The following is a 16,162-nucleotide window of genomic DNA, read 5'->3' on the forward strand; positions in this document are numbered from 1 at the left end:
AAAACCTCCTTACAGTGCACTTTCTATGTTGTTTACTCGTGTCTACCCTCTGTGTCCTCCCAGCTCCATCCCAGTCCTTCCCTCACTCCTTCTCTACCTCCTTCCCCAGTGCCCTCTTAACCGTAGTGTTCCCTCTAGAATCCCACAACGACCGTACCTTAGCAAGCCATGACCCTCCTGGGTCGTGGCTGGCGCTGGGGTGTTCCCTCGGTGGGTGATATCCGGCACGGCCCTCTTGCTCCAACACCTCCTCTTGGTTCCGCGTTGGGACCGTTCTTCCTGGGTCTCCCGAGTCGGCTCCTCTATTCTCCGTCGCTCCGTGCTCTCCCTCGTCTCCTCTCGCCTCTCTCAGCTCGGCGTCTTCCTCCCTCTTCAAGCTCCCGGTGCGGAAATCCTCTGGGGTTTCCTTGGATACGCCGGGACGCCAGCCTCGTTCTGCGAGCGTCCCCACGGCAACGTGGGGACGCGGATATGACGTTACGGGAGTCCCCGGTATGCGCGTGTTAGCTTGTGCCGGTGAAACGTTCGGGTCCGCCCGTTCACACACCCCTTCCCAAGAGCGGTCCTGCTCTAGGACCGAAGAAGAGCAAGGGAACCGAGACAAATAATCCGCAGGACCCTGCTGCGACCCTGGAACGTGGCGTACCTGAAAGGAAAAAGGCTGCAGTTCAAGGAACCATCGTAAAATCCGGGAGTTAGAGTCTTTATGAGCGGCCATCCAGGTGAGGGGAGCGTGATCCGTGTATAGAATAAAGGGCCGGCCCAACAGATAATACTGTAAATTGTCCACCGCCCATTTGATAGCCAAACATTCTCTTTTGATGATGGGATAATGGCGTTCTCGAGGAAACAGTTTCCTGCTAATAAACACGATAGGGAGATCGTGACCTTCCCCATCAGGTTGAGCCAGAACAGCCCCTAGCCCCACATCGGAGGCATCGGTATACAAATGAAATGGTTTGGCGAAGTCCGGACATTGCAAAATCGGTTCGGTAGTCAGATAGGACTTTAACTTCTCAAAACTATCTGTCTGAAGGTGAGAAAAGGGTAATAACTGGTTAGGGTGGGATTTTGACAGGAGATCTGTAAGGGGAGCTGCAAGGGTGGAATAACCGGGTATGAACCTTTGATAATACCCTACTAATCCAAGAAAAGAGCGTAAGTCCTTCTTTGTTTTAGGGTTAGGGGCATGTTTTATGGCTTCCATTTGTTTGGGGTTGTAAAGTACCCTGGCTAATATTGTATCCTAGGTAGGATATGTCTGATTTTCCAATGATGCACTTCTTAGGGTTGGCTGTTAATCCTGCATTTGTTAGGGTATAGAATATTTTTTCCAGATGGTTTAAATGATCCCCCCATGTCTCGCTGAAAATAACGACATCGTCCAAATACGCGGCCGAAAATGTATGGAAGGGCTTTAGTAACCTATCCATTAGCCTTTGGAAGGTAGCCGGAGCTCCATGCAATCCAAAGTGTAACACAGTGAAATGATAAAGCCCGGATTGGGTGGAGAAGGCCGTTTTCTCCTTATCTTCTGGGGCCAAAGGAATCTGCCAATACCCTTTAGTTAAGTCTATTGTGGACATATATTTGGCTTTACCCAGTTTTTCAAGGACGTCATCTACTCTAGGAATGGGATAGGTGTGAAACATCGATATTTCATTAAGTTTTCGAAAGTCGATACAGAATCTGACGGTCCCATCAGGTTTTGGTACCAGGACTACCGGGGAGCACCAGGGTCTGTTAGAGGGTTCTACCACTCCGAGGGCTAACATTTTCTGTATCTCGTCCTCTATGATTTGTCTCCTTGCCTCTGGAATACGGTAGGGTCGTAATCTGATTGTTTTACCTGGGGTTGTTCGTATTTTATGGCAGATTAAGGGGGTTTTTCCAGGTATCTCTGAAAAAAACTGTTGGAAGTGCGTCAATAGTTGATATAACTGTCCCTTCTCTGAATTTGTTAATTCACTATTGATAGGGGGTAGTTTGTTAGTATCGTGCTGCTCTTTGGGGTAGAACTCAATGTTTAACTCCTTACTTGGATATAGGAACCGGCCCATTTCTACTGGATTGTCCGTGTTCTCTGGCTCTTCCCATTTTTTTAAGAGGTTCACATGGTAAATTTGTCTCTTTTTAGGGTTAGCTGTTATTTCGATAAGGTAAGTAACAGGAGAAACTGCTCGGATCACCTGATACGGACCTTGCCATCTAGCAAGAAGCTTTTGTTCCGACGTGGGACGCATTATTAGTACCTGATCTCCTGGTTGAAAAGTCCTCAATTTACTCCCTTTGTCATAATAATGTTTTTGGGTGGTTTGGGCCTGTTCCATATTCTTCCGTACTTCTTCCCACAGCCCTTGTAGATGGGACCTCAAGTTGTGGGCGTATTCCAACAATGGTCTTCCCTCCCCCTCACCTTCTTCCTCCCAGGTTTCAAGGGCCATGTCTAACAGGGAACGGGGCTGCCGTCCGAACACTAGTTCAAAGGGGCTATGTCCTGTTGAGGCCTGTTCATGCGTTCGGATTGCGTATAGTACTAACGGTAATTTTTTATCCCAATCCCTCCCTGAATCATTGACTATTTTTCTCAGTAGGGTTTTGATGGTCCGATTGTAACGTTCTACTAATCCATCCGTCTGTGGATGGTAAACTGAGGTTTTAATTTGGGACACTCCTAGGGTCCTACACACTTGTTTCATGAGAGTCGACATGAACGGGGTCCCTTGGTCTGTGAGAATTTCGCGAGGAAACCCTATTCGAGGGAAGACAGTTATCATTGCTTGGGCAACTGTTTTTGTGGTCATACTTGTCAGGGGAATGGCCTCGGGGTATCTGGTGGCATAGTCCACAATAACCAATATATATGTGTGTCCTTTAGAAGAAGGGAGTACGGGTCCAATTAAATCCATCCCCACCCTACTAAATGGAATGTCTATAATGGGAAGGGGTACAAGAGGTGCTTTCTTAGGTCTACCGAGTTCGGTAAGCTGACACCTGGGGCATTGGGAGCAATATTTTCTTATGTGGGCAAAGACACCTGGCCAATAAAACCGTCTGAGAAGATACTCTTCCGTTTTTTCCCTCCCAAAATGCCCCCCCCCGGTTGATTGTGGGCGAGAGTCAGAACTTGATTCCTATAGGTCTCGGGTACTATTAACTGATGTTTGCGCTCCCCATCTCGATTAGTGGTCACCCTATAAAGGAGGTTTCTTTTGACCAGGAAGTAAGGACCCACCTCCTCAGTCTCTTCCGTTTTTGCGTACTTCCAGGCTTGAGTGAGTGAGGGATCTTCTCTCTGTTGGTGATGAAAACTTAAGGGAGCTTCATGTGTTTCTGCTACGAATCTATGGGGTTGCTCCTGCTCTTTATGAATCCGGAAATGTATTTTCCCATCTCTCTTTTCGCGACGTGACAGTTTTCTACGGGATAGAGGACATTCAATCGCACTTGTGGAAAAAGGAGCCTCGCCCCACCAGTCCTGGGGAGTTTTTGGACTTCTAACATAGTCTAAAAGTTCTTGAAAATGGTTGTAGTCTGTACCAACGATGCATTCTTCGATAAGCTGCGGCATTACCCCCATAGGAAGGAAGTCCCTATAAGTTCCCCATTCTATGTCAAGTATTTTCAAGGGGTACTGCTCCTTGTCGCCGTGAATGCAGCAAATATTGACCCATTGACTGGTTTCCTTATCTATCGGGTTTATTAAATCCTCGCGAACCACGGATTGGCTGCAACCCGAATCAATGAGAGCACATACAGACTGCCCATTGATTTTCAGGGTTTGTTTATACTTAATGTCCCCTCCCCCTGTACATAGGACGCGTCGTCTGGTCACTCCTATTTCCATAGGTTCACTTCCCTCTACTTTCCGTGGACACATACGGGCTATGTGTCCCCACTCTCCACAGTTATAACATTGTGGTCCTTGAACAGATGGGCCTTCTAAAAGCCTGCGGGGGACCGAATCTTCAGTGGAAAATCTCGGTGAGGGTTTGGGGGTAGGTACAACCGGTTTTAGGTGGGGTCGGGGCTGTATCCCTCTCATATCGGTGGATCTATGGTAAGCGCATGCTAAGTCAATCGCCATATCTATATCTACCTTTGGATGTTGTCGTATCCAGTTTTTGGTAGAAGGAGGTAAAGAATCTAAATATTGTTCGAGGATAATCGTTTGAATAACCTCCTCCCGGCTATTCCCTCTGGGACCCAACCATTTCAGGGCCAAATCTTTTACGCGGAAATAAAAGGTTCGGGGGTCCTCGTTTGGTCCCCATTTTACTTTCCGGAATCTGACCCGGTAATACTCTGTGTCGTGTCCTACCCTTTCTAAGATGCTTGTTTTTATGTCTTTATATGGAGTTGTTCCTCCGGGATTTGCGGCTTGCAAGAGTCCGGTAAGTAATGGTGCGACGTATTGGCCCCATCTTTCTTCCGGCCATTGAGCCGAGGAAGCCACTCTTTCAAAGTTAGTGAAGAAAGACTCCGGGTCCTCCCCCTCCTGATATTTCTGTAGAACTGAGCTGGGGACGTTGGGGTGTACTTTGCTGGCGGCGATTGTTTCCGTGAGTTTCTTCATTGCTGACTTGTGTAACTAATTGGTTATTTGCCAGTATCATCGCTTGGCTTTTCAAGGCAGACTGTAAGGCTTCCCGGTCCTCTTTCGCCTCTCGTTGGTGTGCCTCCCATACCAACTGCAAATGGCGTTGCCCTTCCGCCAGCTGTTTGATCATATCTTCTAGAGACGGACTTTCACTCATGGTTTATACTGTTCGGTTGCCGGAGCGGGCTGTGTATAAATCCCACTTCTGACACCACTGTGGCAGGTTGAACAGTATAAAGACAACGGAGAGTGATTGTAGTGTTCAGGCGAGTGATTTATTCTCGTAAAACAGGTTATTCTCTTTTTCTCTAGTGTTCTCTGGGTTGTAATGTCTCAAGTCTTTTGGCTTCTCTTTTATCTCATGGGTTTTCTTCTTCTTTTCTTCGCTCTCTCTTTAGGTTGGTGTTCCCTCGGTCTCTCCGTGGTTCCAGCGGTGTGGTACCGGGAAAAAGGACAAAAACGCTACGGTAAGTGGGGAATTACGTATCTCTGATGATGATTTTAACTCAAGGGGAAGGGGTAAAAAGGGTGGGTTGTGCTGGTGGTGACTTTGGGACCAATAGTGAACAAAACCTCCTTACAGTGCACTTTCTATGTTGTTTACTCGTGTATACCCTCTGTGTCCTCCCAGCTCCCTCCCAGTCCTTCCCTCACTCCTTCTCTACCTCCTTCCCCAGTGCCCTCTTAACCGTAGTGTTCCCTCTAGAATCCCACAACGACCGTACCTTAGCAAGCCACGACCCTCCTGGGTCGTGGCTGGTGCTGGGGTGTTCCCTCGGTGGGTGATATCCGGCACGGCCCTCTTGCTCCAACACCTCCTCTTGGTTCCGCGTTGGGACCGTTCTTCCTGGGTCTCCCGAGTCGGCTCCTCTATTCTCCGTCGCTCCGTGCTCTCCCTCGTCTCCTCTCGCCTCTCTCAGCTCGGCGTCTTCCTCCCTCTTCAAGCTCCCGGCGCGGAAATCCTCTGGGGTTTCCTTGGATACGCCGGGACGCCAGCCTCGTTCTGAGAGCGTCCCCACGGCAACGTGGGGACGCGGATATGACGTTACGGGAGTCCCCGGTATGCGCGTCTCAGCTTGTGCCGGCGAAACGTTCGGGTCCGCCCGTTCACATACATTGATCAAGATATGGTCCCGAGAGGATTGAGAATTTTTATTACACCAGCATATGAATCACCCAATCCGGAGATATTGAAAGAATGGGCGGAGAATTCGGCAACCAGTTCCAAACATATGCTTGAAATCTTGGTAAAATACGCATGGCGGGACCGGGAGATCCTATTAACAGATATTAAGAAAATAAAAGAGGAGCTTGCTTCTAGGCCTGAGAAATAAATCATCTCCAGTTCCCTTGAAACTATGAAGACAAAGTTAAAAAAACATGAAAATGAAATAAATATCAAAAAACAACAGAAACTTCATAGAGACATAGGTGATTATGAAAGCGGAAGGATCTTGACATTTAGCAGGAAATATGATCACCTTTATAAACCAGGATTAAATTATTCTATACCTGTAGGTCAGCCCTCAACCTCTGAAAGTGAGCTGGAAAGTGCGAGAGAGATGGATTCTCTAAGTTCAATTGACAGTGAGATTTCTATTGTGGAAATTACCACTAAGCCGGCTACTTTTTTAGATGAATACCGCCTGCTGCGACGTGGCAGGCAGGTGACGTACAAACCAAAAGGAGAGGGACAGAGTTACAGAGGCAGATCAATGGGCCGAAGAGGAAGACGAGCCGGAGTCAAAAGAGGAGAGAAAGATTTAGAAACCGTAACAAGAAGAGATCCAAATTCGGAGCAAGTGGAAAAACAACAAGAGGCTCCAATGCTCCGGTATAATGGATAATGAAACGGTGAATAAGACTATTATTAACCTATCAGATCATCAGTTAACAGAGGAAGATAAAAGAACATTATGTCTAGGTCTTTCTTTCTGTCCTACTGTATGATTTAATTATGCTGAAACTCGCATTGATCTGTTTAAATTTATAAGGAAATTGAAACAAAAAAAGTGTTTTAAATTGAAAGGTGATGTCGGAAATTGCTTAGAATCTCCTATGACTCATGAGAGTGGTGAACATGTTTTATCTATTGGTGATGTTGACACATTGGTAACCCTTCATGAATTAGAACAAGATCCATGGGTTGAGATTGACAGGAAAGATTTATATCAAACTGTAGATGATTTGGGCATTGTATATGACCTTGCAGCCCCGTCCGGTTTTAAACCCAAGTCAACATTCTTTCCGAACATGAATCACAATAATATTGACACTTTTTATGATATGGCAGTGCAAAGTTTGACACATTTCCGACATCGAACATGGTTCAAGCTTAGATGTAAGAATAATATGACATACAGACAAAGTGAAACTATTAGATCATTAGCGGAGGATCGTGATACTATTATCTGCCCTGCTGATAAGGGAGGAAATATAGTACTTTGTAAGAGACAAAGATATATTGATGAAGTTATGCGACAGCTGAGTAATACGCAATTCTATAGGACAGTAACTAAAGATGTATATACGAATAGTATTACCGTAATTTGGCATCGGTTATCAGAGTGGAAGGATAAGGGACTGCTTTTATGAGAAGAATACTGTTTCCTGAAAAAGGATTTTCCCAAGTTACCCATACTATATATCCTCCCCAAAATTCACAAAGATAGAGACAATCTCCCGGGGAGACCAATCGTCTCCTCTTGTGGGAATGTATTGGAAAATGTGTCTAAATATGTGGACTTTTTTCTGAGAGAATTTGTGATGAGTTTACCCTCATATTTCCATGATACCAAAGATTTCTTAGGCAAATTAGAAGGTATCATTTGGGAAGATAACTTTTTGCTCATCTCGTTAGACGTCAATTCTCTGTATACCATCATTGACCATGAGAAAGGCATACACGCATGCAAACATTTCTTGCATACAAGGTCTTTAAGATATCTGGCACATACTGACATGATCATTGAGATGATCAAATATTGCCGACCAACAATATTTTCCTTTTCAATGGCAAGCTCTATAGACAAGTCCTTGGGACCGCTATGGGAACTTGCTTCGCTCCCAGTTTTGCCTGTCTGTTTCTGGGTTTATGGGAAGAAGAGATTTTTAAAGATGAAGAAAAATACCCAGAAATTATCCAGGCCACACTGTGGCTTAGGTACATTGATGACCTTTTTATATATAATTTGGAAAGGATCTGAGAATGAGGCTATACGATTCATTGAGAAACTCAATGAAAATGACTGTAATATCAGACTGACATATAACATCAGTCGGTCATCAATTGATTTCTTGGACACTAGAATTAAGATTAAAGACAAGATAATCCATACTGAACTTTTTCGAAAAATTACTGCAGGAAATAGTTTATTGCACGCTACTAGCGGGCATCCCGATAAACTCAAATGGAGTATCCCTTATGGTGAACTATTAAGGGCTAAAAGAATCAGTAATACTGATGAGGCTTTTGAACGTGAACAGAAAGATATGATTATGAGGTTTAAACAAAGGGGTTACCCGGATTGGGTAATCAAACAGGCCACAGAAAAAATGAAGAATGTAGAAAGAATCCAGACCCTTTTTGATAATACTGTGAAGGTGGAAAATGAGAAAGATGAGGACATCAGATTGATCTTAACCTATAATGAGGATACTACAGAAATTAAAAAGATCCTCTCTAAACATTGGAATATTTTGAAGTGTGATCCTATTATTGGTAAAGAGATCCAGAAGTGGCCCTCGATTACTTATAGAAGAGGTCGCAATCTTCATGATAGGTTGAGATCGAATGATGTCACTTCTATTTCTCAATTAAGAGAACATTATTTACAGGGATTCTTTCCATGTGGTCACTGTAAAGCATGTCGCAATAGTGTGGCCAGGAAAGAGTACCCGACAAGCAAACCAGGAACAAATAGACAAATTAAACAGTTTCTGACGTGTAGTACTCCATTTACTATCTACGTATTGGAATATCCATGTCAACTCTGGTATGTGGGAAGTACAAAACATGCCGTGAAAAAACGTATTCTTGAACACATGCGTGCCATTACAACAAAGGATCCTCATTATCTTGTAGCTAGACATTTTCAGGACAATCACAATTCTGATATTACCTTGTTGTCTTACTTTGGTATTGAACATGTGCCATCACACCATAGAGGTGGTAACAGACAGGTGACTCTACGTAAAAAAGAATCTCGATACATTGTTGATCTGGAAACGAAGACACCGAGAGGTTTGAATACTGGGGAAGAGCTAAATACCCATTTATTTAATAATTAGTAAGATGAATTTGTTTCGATACAGGGAACTGTTGATGGTGTATTACTTTTTCTATAGCAGTTTCATTGTGAGGAGTAGTGGTTCTCTAATTATCTCTGATTTTAATTTTGCTATTTTGATTATGTCTTTTCAGAATGGTGGGGTCCGGCTGGATTCCTGATTCCTGAATTATTTATTGTTTGCTTTTTCACGTGGTTATGGGTATTGGTAATATAGAAATAGTGATGAGTTCTCTTTTCTCTTTATAATTGTGTAATGATTTAATATGAAGAATGCACATCTTTTCTAAAATTATAATATTGGTATTATCTGGTAATTGGGGGATTCTGATTTGAAGAAGAAAATAATTCTTTTGAAAAAATAATAGATATATATGTTATGTGAATTTTATCATCTCTTGCAGAAGGGAAAGACACTTAGAAACTCTGATATTGGCTTTAACTACATTGAAGAAAAATCTATTTATTTATTAATTTTAATAACATCCTTGTACTGTATGTATATATGAGCGATATTTATATTTATATTTGTATTTATACTCATGTTGATATACACTGATACTCTTACTATTTATTGGAATATAAGTGTCTTTTACTAATACAGTTGACTAAGGGGGTTATTCTAACTTTGGAGGAGGTGTTAATCCGTCCCAAAAGTGAAGGAAAAGTGACGGATTTACCACCAGCCGTATTACGAGTCCATTATATCCTATGGAACTCGTAATACGGCTGGTGGTATATCCGTCACTTTACCGTCACTTTTAGGACGGATTAACACTCCTCCAAAGTTAGAATAACCCCCTAAGTCATTATTAATGAGATGGATATTTATACATGGATATATATATATATATATATATATATATATATATATATATATATATATATTTATTTTGCATTTTCTATTTAATCAGTTCTTAAATTTCCTTGTTTATATTTATATTGGTATTTATAAGAAAGGAAACAAACTCCGTCCTGTTTCTATGACCATGCTCGTTGGGTATTTAATGCTGTGTGTATTGGTTAAAATTATACATGTGATCAACGCGTTGTGTATGAAATAAATACTCTCTACCTATGATTTCCTGAGCGTGCAGCTTTTATGGATGTTTTTTGCTGTTAATATATATATATAAATCTACAATATGCGTAATTTGTGTTGAAACATTTTAAGAGTACACAGAAGATCAGAGTTTCTAGATGCAGTATTGTATGGTCTTAGTATGCATTCTCAAAAAAGGATTTATATGACTGGTTTAAAATTTAGTCAGAATGTTTTTCTGATTCTCATGTAAAGGAAAGTACTTGAATAAGAAAGTTTTCATTTAATCCATCTTGATTCCCTTACAGGTATTCGGCCATCTTGAAACTTAGTCATTTTAAACTTAATTCTTAGATTGTTCATGTTTTCAAAATGACTATGCTTAGAATCATAGTCTAGTATTGATTTCAGGAGATATAATTTTCATATTGTGTGTTCTAACCTTTTTCTTACTACAGGTCTCCTTCTCAGCTGTTTCCCTTCCTAATCCCCTCTTTCCCTCTTGAACTCTCTTAGCCTCTGTGATTTATCTATCAGAGTCTTGGAGCTGTTCAGTGGTGGGCGTGTTGGGAATGTGCGCAGACCCCAAGGATCTTGTGACTCTGACAATGGTTAAAATCTTAGGCCACACTAAACCTGGGCTGGGAGGGATGGGTATGTGTGTGGGGGACAGGGGGATTCCACTATGGTAATGCTAATGACCTCCTACATCTAACACTACACTAAAATCCATTTTAAAAAGTTCCTGTGCCCCCAACAAACTCAAAGACAAACATATGGTAGAACTATGCTGAGTTTTCAACAACCAGACAGTGCTTACACACAAACTGTTTTGCCATTCTGTTTCCCTCCTTTGAAGTGCACCCAAATTGCATATCAAAAACCCCAGCAGACCTATCAAGCAGTTCATGACAGGAGGAAAGTGCCCTTTTTGACATGGTCCCCCCACATTTTTGCCCTAGTACTGATACTTTTAGACTGAAGGTGCACTGGATCCCTGCTAACCAGGCACCTAGTGCTGGTGCTCTTCCCCTTAAAACAAGGTAAATGTTCAATTGTAACCCAATTGGCAAGGACTTTAGCACCCATGTAAGTCCCTAGTAAATGGTACTCCTGGTCCCCAGGGCATAAGTACAAAGGGCTGCAGAATATATTATGCCACCCTAAGGGACTCACACTCAAACACATGCAGAATGCCACTTCTAGATGTGTGAAGTGGTTCAAACCATTCTGAAAACACAACATTGCACACACCCTGTATGCAATGCCCATACCCACTGCATTTACTATATGCAAGTTACCCCTACCGCAGGCCTTCGAGACCTAAGTCAGGGTGCATTATATTACATGCGAGGGCACATCTGCATGAGCAGATGTACCCCTGTAATGTCTAGTTCCATTGCTAGACATTGCAAGGGTCCAGGAACCCATGTTGAGGACATGTACTGGTCACTGGTCATTACGAGTTACCCAGCTACATGATGGCTTTACTGAAAATACTGGTGCTTGGCATCCTAAAATCCATACTGATTCCATAATCAGATTTATTATGACATGCACTCAGAGGGTACTTAGAGGTGCTCCCTGAAAGCCTACTAGTCCGTCAATGTGCTGGCTGACTGGTATCGCCCAGCTTGAATCCACAGACAAGTTTCTGATCCCCAGCATGTGAGATCCCACGCTCTCAGGGGCCAGAAACAATGCCTGCTCTAAAGGAAGGTGATCACACCTCCTGCAGCAGGATGGCTAGTGATTTAGCATTTCAGAACTAGGGGCTTCAAAGTCCCTGCCACCTTTGATATGCAACCCTAGCTTGCCCCCAGACCTGGGGAACACCACCCTGAGGCCAATTTGGCACCAGAGCAGGCGGGAAATTAGATATTCAGGAGGAGTGTTGCACTTCTAGGCTAGTCACATCCCCAATGTGGGCTACCTGGAGTGTACGGCCAAGGATGGGGTTCACCATCTTGTTTTTGGTGAAATTGGGAACTCTGGGCCAGGAAGATGCCCACTCCCCACAGGAAGTGGTCATATGGGGGGGTCTAGTCACCCCAGGTGCAAGTAGCACATTGGCTATTACCCTACACACCCCTAAATGCCCCTAAATTCAGTATTGGCACCAAACCTGGTCTGGCTGCTTGTATCAAAGCAGTCATGAAGACCGACTCATCCAGAAGCTGAACAGCCTCCTCAAGCCCTTGGAGAACTGTTCCCCCCCTTCAACAACCAAGTAGCATCTTCCTTGAGTTGGAGGAGTATGGCCCTGCATCAGCAAGCAATAACCGCATCTACCCGGTTCTTCGTTTTGCTGGCCAGTCACCCACCAAGGAAGCATTGTCAGGAAGAGGTTGTCATGAGTCCAGGAGGTCAGCCTCGTCGCGTAACCAAGTCTTGTGACGCTGACCCCTCCAGGAGCCTCTCAGCACCAATACCCTGGGTGCCGAAGCCCTTGCATCTACCAAGGCATATTACTTGTCCAGTCTGGACACCACTAACACTGACCTGCCATTGAGGGACATCAGGATGCACAATGCCTTCATCGAGAGTGGCCCTGCTGCCCCGTTTTCTCCCCCTCTTTAGGTCACATAAGCCAAGTGAGAGCCTCTAACTGCAGCAACCGGACAGACCAAACACCTTTGCACCTGAGCCCTCAAGCTCAGGTTCATGTAAACCGTCTGTGTCCCTGTGCACCAGAGACCCTCAAGAGCTGGGCCCCCTTTGGGTTCTGATGGACTTGTCCCCACGTGCAGCCTTTCTTTTACAGGTACCCTGGCATTGACTTTAATGCATAGTGCTTGAGGCTACCAATGCGACCAGCACCTCTGCACCCAGACTCCCCAGGGCAGGAAAAACCAAACTGCTGGTGGTTTCTTGGACCTTGGCCCCTAAGCACCTTAAATCCCAAAAGGCACCCTCAAGAAATGCTTGCACGTATATGTATGCAGTGTATGTTTCTCCCATAGGATAACATTACCAAGTTTGAGGCTTGTGCCTCAAATCTGACAGCTCTGCTATTTTTACAGTTTTCTTGTAAAAATATATAACGCCCAAAGTACTTACCCAATATTGATGATCTTGGTGTCTAAATATATATGAAAATCTGTGTTATTTTTTTAATTTGGTCTCGGATTTCTTTTTTAGTGTATGTCTCATTTATTGACTATGTGTGTTCAGCAAGTGCTCAACACTCCTCTCTGATAAGCCTAAACTGCTTGATCACACTACTACAAATAGAGCACTTGGGATTTCTGAAGTACGCCCCTGTAAACCAATAAGAGTCATCTGGACTTTTTCATGGTGTACCCTACATAAAAAGCCAGCTTCCTGCAATGACACTCCAGCAGGATCTAACACTGTGATGTCAGTAAGAAGCCCACTGTGATGGGGGCTGGGCTGACTGGTGGGGACGAAAGATTGTTGCAGGACTAGGTGTTATCTGCATCTGCTTGCGACAGGCCTCTATGAAGTTAATCAAGCCATTGTCCCCAGCCCTCAGACAATCTTGTCAAGGGCATAACCCCACCCCACACACAAGACCTTCTGCCCCTGTGCTGGGGACAAGTTCACACCTTATGCATGCCTATTAAAATGCTAATTATTTACTGGCAGAAGCTGGAGAGAAAAATACAGATTTAGCTTCCAGGGACTTTAGGCAGGGCAAAGGTAATTTTCTAAAAGTTACTTTTCCATAATACCTTGAAAAAATATAACTTCACCACTGAATTGGATTTTAATCTTACTATTAAAAATATGTGTTTAATTATTTTTTTCTCTAGTCCCATTCCTGAGATACAGTATTAGCATTTAGAATTGCATCCAAGTTCTTTCCTATGGGACAACCAACCCTGCTACATTGAAAATAGCTTTGTTGGGGCTTGTTACTGTAAGGTCATGTGGGACATTAAAATTTTAAATGTCCTACTTTTAAAAATCATGCACTCTGCATTTATGGGCACTAAGGCCTACCTAAGCCATGACTTACTAGCATGGAAAAGGAACGATTTGCACCTGCTAAAAGGGTTTATTTTGACAGGCCAAACTGGTGATTTAAAAACTGCTCTTCCAGGTTACAACAGTAGGCCTGGGTCGGGTTTGTTGTATCAGTGCAGTGGATGACACAATGTGTACTGCAGACCACTTGTGCCATTTAGCTTACAGGCCTTCAGTACACATTGTACCATATAATAGGGATTTTTTGGTAAGTTAAATGTGCCAATCAGGTCTATACCAATGTTGTCATGTTTAAAGGGAGTACACACATTTACCGCTGGTTAGCAGGGGTAAAATACAGAGTTCTATCAATCAATCAATCAGGATTTGTAAAGCGCAGCTAATCAACAAGGTATCCAGGCGTTTGCAGGTCCCAGAGGCTTATTTGAACAGCCAAGTCTTGATGCCCCTTCAGAATTTTGGAGGTGAGGTGATGGTCGAGAGTTGCATGGGAAGACTGCACAAAGAAACAGGGTAAAAAGGAAGGAGAAAGCAGTGAAACAAAAGGGAAAAGCAAGGAGAAGGCATAGACAAAATAAGGAAAAAAGCAAAGCGAAACAGTGAAAAGGGGGGACAGGCAAGGACAAGGCACACAAAGAAACAGGGGAAAGCAAGAAGAAAGGAGTGAGAACAAGGAAAAAGCAATACAAAGGCGCCAAAAAACAGAGGAAAAAGCAAGGAGAAGAAAAGGAGGAAGAGCGATAAAAGCACCACTGGGAGAGCTGGGCCTGGGGCCTACTTCCACCGCTAACAAAAAACAGCCAAAACAAACATCTGAGGAATACCATGCAAAAGATGGTACTTTCCAACAAACACGAAGAGTAATTTGAAGGAATTTAAGACTTTGTGGGCAGGGACACTGTGGTTTTGGACCGAGTTTATACCAATAATGGTGCGGCAGGCAGTCTTTAAACAGGCACCCATAGATGGGGGCTCACAGAAAAGTAAATAGATAGATGAGCATTTTGTAGGGGCAAAGGAGTTGGCCTGGTATGCCATGTTGAGATAAGGCATGCAGGCAAGCAGTAAGTACTTTAGGGATGACTGAATTCACTTATCAGCGATGGGCATATTATTGTAATTAATGGACTTGAGAGATTATTTGGCAGCTTTGCTGTTGTGTTAGGTGTAAGGGGAGCTACAGTAGGTGTTGATGGGGGTAGAAAAACACCTTGGAGTGCTTTTCCAAGTAGCAGGTTGGTAAGTTTGAGATGTAAGACACAAGCGTTTCTTCTTCTCACTAATGGTGTGGAGGTGGCCTGGGGCTGGAGAGAGTTCTGAAGGTGTTGGGAGTTGGTGTGTTATACGTTTGGAACATTTTTGGCCTTGGGGCTCTCAGGGTTTGAGATGGGGGAATAGTTTGAAAGGTTTAGGTGAGGAAAGTTAATAATAGTTTGTAGGGCATTTGCCAGGGTATGTAAGTTGTGATGCTCAACTGTTTCATTAAAGGAGCCTTTTTCACACTTATAAACATTTGTTTCAGGTACTGTGTCACCTCGCCCAATTCTGGTTTAAAGCGAGAAGAGATACCATGTTCCAGGGCCAGAGCTACAGCTCCAAGAGCTCGAAGCTAGCACTTTTCCCCCATTCTTTTCCAAAAGCACTGCACTGGACCACAGCAGCTTTGTGTCACATATAGCATCTAGAGGTGGTTCAGCCACTGAAAGCTCTGGCTCAGCCTGAGATCCTCTTGAAACCCTGAGTCCAAAATGAGTTGCGTTTTCATGGGAAGCCAGGTGGCTTAGTAGCTACAAATGTCGACCATGTAACATGGGAAATACCATTGGCTCCCCATTCTGCGAGTCCTGGCAAATCTCCCTGTGCTATTAAAAAAAGGTGTAACAGTGTCTGGCTGTTGTGAAGCGTTTGTATGTCTGTGGGCAAGGTTTGTGCTATGTGAAATTGCCAAACTGAAATGTTGATTCTGCCTGTCACTTTTGGTCTAATCTCATCTTCCAAGAATTAAGGCCAAAACATTAATTTTCGCCATCAGAAAGAGATAGCTGAATTGCACAATGTGAGAATGGAAAATCTGAGATCAATCCCTGCTTGACTGAATTGTGTGATCTTAGGCAAATACTTTGTCACTGAGCCTACTTTTTGTTCATTATCACCATGAACGTCAATTCACCAAAATTGCCAGGGGTAGCGGAAGCAACATCCCATACCCTTTGACCTCTTTCACTCACACATACATACTTACACATACACACAAATTTACACTTACATGCACTCTCTCTC

The sequence above is a fragment of the Pleurodeles waltl genome, chromosome 7, assembly GCF_031143425.1.
Source record: "Pleurodeles waltl isolate 20211129_DDA chromosome 7, aPleWal1.hap1.20221129, whole genome shotgun sequence".
Classification (NCBI taxonomy): Eukaryota; Metazoa; Chordata; class Amphibia; order Caudata; family Salamandridae; genus Pleurodeles; species Pleurodeles waltl.